This window comes from Pistacia vera, unplaced genomic scaffold (assembly GCF_008641045.1).
Source record: "Pistacia vera cultivar Batoury unplaced genomic scaffold, PisVer_v2 Contig47, whole genome shotgun sequence".
Taxonomy (NCBI): domain Eukaryota; kingdom Viridiplantae; phylum Streptophyta; class Magnoliopsida; order Sapindales; family Anacardiaceae; genus Pistacia; species Pistacia vera.
Window position 1 is genome coordinate 488,625 of NW_022196301.1, and position 4,654 is coordinate 493,278.

The following is a 4,654-nucleotide window of genomic DNA, read 5'->3' on the forward strand; positions in this document are numbered from 1 at the left end:
TGCATCAACATGAAAACTAAATTCATCTAAATTATTGGCTTGATATGCATCATGCATTGTCGATTGATCTTCCACAATGTTATCGGGAATGTTGTACAAATGCCTATGTTGCACCTTCTGTATAACTTTCCAATTGGCCCCTAACTTAGGATCATCAATGTAGAAAACTTATTTAGCTTGATATGCTAACACATAAGGATCATTGGCATACCATTTGTGACTCACATTGATGCTTGTAAAGTGAAAATCCTTTCGCACCCATTTCTTTTTAGGGTCAGTGTCAAACCAAGTGCATTTAAACAAAATCACGCTTCTGTCATAAATATAATTCACTTCAACAACTAAATCAAGAATCCCATAGAATTCCATCCTCTTATCATCACCATCACCATTATCATCAACCGATTGAATCGGGAACCGGTGATCAAGCGAAGTCGGTTCGACTAAAAAAACTGAAAATATTAAATGACCCAGTTTGAACCGCGATTGGACCGAATTTTTTGTTACGAACCACTGGTTCAGCCCAGCCATTGAACATCTTTATTATTATTATTATTATTATTTTTTTATGATATAGAATGTCTAGCAGATGGATTCATGGAGAAGGGTGACCGTCAGAGTCCATGCATAAAGCCCAAATGGCTTAAATGAGCATGCCCCATTCAAACGGCCATAACTTTTGATTTGGGAAGAGTTACGGGGCCTGTAAGATACCGTTGGAAAGCTTATTTTGAGCCCGTCGATGTGGAAACAACTTTAGTTGGTTGGAGGTCATTTTCGAGGTCAAAATCCACCGTTTTGGTGAGTTTTGGGGCTGTTTTAGTTATTTGCATGTTTTTTCCTATTTTATTTCAGATTTTCTTGTTTTAATTGATTTAATTTTTGATTCCTTTTGTTATTAGGAGTCTTATTAGGGTTGATTGTCACCCTATATAAACTTATTTTTCGTTTTAGAGACCATTCAATGCATTATTCGGATTTTTCTTTAGATTTTACAGTTTAAGTTTCTGGATTGAGACTTGTTTATTAGTTTTAAAGGTGTGGTCGAGTGCTACCCTTGTCTATTCATGCTAACTCGCTGCGTCATTTTATATGGATTGAACATTTCATTGGACTATATTGAACTAGAGTGAATAAAATTTAATATTGTCACTTTAGTGCAAGTTGGACTAAATAGTAATAATAAGTTAATTACAAAGTAGTCCTTATGGTTTTAGTTCATTACAAGTCAGAACACCTTTATTTTCATCAAGCAAAATAAGTAAAAAATAAGTTAATTACAAAGTAGTCCCTATGGTTTTAGTNTCACTAAAAGAAAAATTGCCTATTTCAACTTTTAAGAATGCAAGAGTGTAGTAAACAAGCTGCAACTCAGCTGAAGTTGAAGACTGAGTCAATTAAAGAAGGAAGCAGTTACTTTTTGAAATTGAGATTGAAGTAACTATTTGCGGTTGAAATTGAAGTAATTGTAGCCGTTGGAAGTTGAAGTTACAGCGGCGGCATTGTTTAATATTAGCACTACTGTAGAGCTGCTGTAGCAATATTGTGGCAGGTTACTTAGATATAAGAAAAGAAGAATTATAGATTAAATAGCTGCGTTTTACCACTGTTCTGTAGATCCTACGGTTCAGATGTTGTAACTTTGTGTGTATTTGTAAAAACTAAGTGGTTGAGATTACTAGCTGAGGATAATGACTTGATTGTCAAATCACATTTATTTTGTAACGGTATAATATTCATTTTTGTCAAACTTATAAGCTCTGTGTGTGCACAACAGTTAATGTGCACATTGGTTGCCAATTCTTTTATTTAGCTTGTTTTATCTGCTGTGTATGTGCATATTAGTTCTTAATGCACACTGTTTGCCAGACTTGTGTCTTGGTTTGTTTTGTTTCGTTTCGAGTGTGTGTGCACAACTGTCTGTGCTTATGTTCTCGCTTCAGATATTTTGCAACCTAAAACGAGTTGCATATCTGATAAAGTGAAAGATATTGTTATCTTTGTCTCTTGATATTTAGGATCTTTTACATATGTCATAATATCTTTAAGTGGTCCTAGGGAATAAAGTTATATTTCCCGATTTGTTTTGTAGTCCAAACCAAAAGAATGAATATTTTCCTTATTTGGACAAACATGGGTCAGCCCCTTGTTGGCTGATATGGCACTATATTGTTGAGCAAGAAATCCTTCATTATATAATACCTTTTCATGCGTAAATGAATCTAACATTTTGACAATTTGTTTCATTATACTCTAAATTTCTTAGAGTATTCTATCTCTTAAGGTTCAAGGTTCATTTTTCTTTTGTGCCAAAACCTCACCATATCAAACATAGACTTCATGACTTTTGGAACGTGGTTCCTTTGCTGATGCTGGTGCGTGCGTCAGTGGTTGAAGCTTGGTGGTTCACAAGCTACTCACGGGTGTGTTCCCAACAAGAAGAAGGTTCAAGGAGTTGCTACACGTTAAGGATTCAAAGTGTGGTGCTAAGTGTAAAGTTGAACAGGGAGTTATTTTTACTGTAACTTAGATCAGCTTTGAACCATATCTTGTAATGTGTTTTTGAGTTAGTGGATTGCTTCGATTTGGACAATGTCTCATGGATATAGGCTAAATGTGGATTTAGCCGAAAATGTATATGGCTATGTTGTTTACGTTTTGCACTTATGTTTTTTGTAGTTAAAAACTGAAAATCTCTTAATCAACTTAGTAATATTTTGCTACACGTTAAATTGAGTACTTAAACACCGAAGTGTGTTAACCAATCCCCAACAGTAACTATATAAGAAATCTGTATAGTCTGTAAAAGTGTAGAAAAACAGAGTTAATAAAGTTTTCCAGTTCAATATTCCTCTTCTTCAATTTGCCAGGGTTTTTCATTTTTGTCATATTACAAGTTCTTTATTTTGTTATATGGTATCAGAGATATAGACTAGCGTCAATGGCTGATTCCGTTACCTCATCTCCTGTGTTTAAAGTTGGCGAAAAAGTGCAGATTCCGAGCTTAATTTCGTCTGTAATGGCGTCTCTTCCAACAATCACAATCAAGATAGGAGAAAAGAATTATGCTTACTGGAAGTTACAAGTGTTTCTAGCATCGAAAGTCTACGAATTAGAAGGCGTGAAAAGGTTTGTCCTCAGCCTTTTAATTCACAAAAATTGCATCGAAAGTCTACGAATTAGAAGGCGTGAAAAGGTTTGTCCTCAGCCTTTTAATTCACAAAAATTAGAAGGATCGGGATATACAATCAATCAAACAAATCAAGAGTTTGTTTTGTGGAAAAAATTGGATCACTTTCTTGTGAATTGGTTGATTTCATCAATATCAGAAAGCATGTTTAGACATATCTTTGAATGTGAGACTTCATTTGCTAGTTGGCATACATTAGAAATGAATTTTCTTACTGACTCAAAAGCAAGAGTACTGCATTTAAGGAATCTTCTTCAAAGCACTAGGAAGGATAATCTAAGCATACATGATTACATGTTAAAGATGAAAGAGTTTGTTGGATCCTTGACTGCTAGTGGAGTACATGTCAACGTTGAAGAGTTACTTCTCTATGTGTTAGATGGTACTCTAGGGCTAGAATATGACGTTGTTGTGACTAAGCTGACCTTTCGGAGTAGTGAAGCCTCTTTGCAGGAAGCACAATTTCTATTGCACAAACATGAAATGCGCTTGGAAAAACAACATGTTGCTTATGTAGGATTCCATGAAGCTGCAGCATATTCTTGTATTGTGTCAATACGTCTAACCTCGAAACAATCAGACTCCGACAATTTAATTGCACGCACCGCCATTTACACATCCCATCGAGACATTCATCTTAATACCCATTCTTGGGTGGATTTAAAGGTATTATACTGATACTTGGTATTGATTGCATGAAGCTCAATGTATCTTGCAAGTAGCATATATCTAACCTTTCTAAACGATACCATAGCTGGAAAAATCAACTTTAGAGGGGTCATAATTTACGTCATGTATTTTTGGCAGGAGTCTAAAGTTGATACTCCTAATCGAAGATGACAGTGGAAGAGTATGATCCTCATTGGATGTTTTATTTCGTGGAGACAAACATTTTCATATCGTTGTGGAATATCTCCAATATCATTTGAAAATCGATCCATTTTACCATAATCTGACTCATGACATAAGACAACACGACCTTCCTCATCGTTGTCATCACCGTCATCATCATAACGTAGCCACAACATAATCATTAGGTATATCATCCAACCTTAGACCCATCATAGGAGGATTATCTATAAATGTAGCACTAGCTTATTCAGATTCTCTAACATTAGACACATTCAAATCTCTTGCCCCAATAGTCAATATGGATATCGTATTGAGAGCAACAATTTTCAACTTGATTTTGTCTCGTCACATGGATATAGAAGGAAGGGACAGCTAACTTGTTACTATGACTTCTCGACATAAATGGTGATACGTTGAAATGTCTCGAATTACTTAATTAAAAAAAAAAAAAAAATATGTCGCGAACAGGACTAGGATTTAGCTGATATAACATCACATAAATAAAGTACATGTGAGGGTATATTCTTTTACTACATGCCAAAAAGAATTGATGATGTTTGTCGTTGAAAATAGAGATCTTTTTGGATGGCAAATGGGTTCTGTAACGACAAG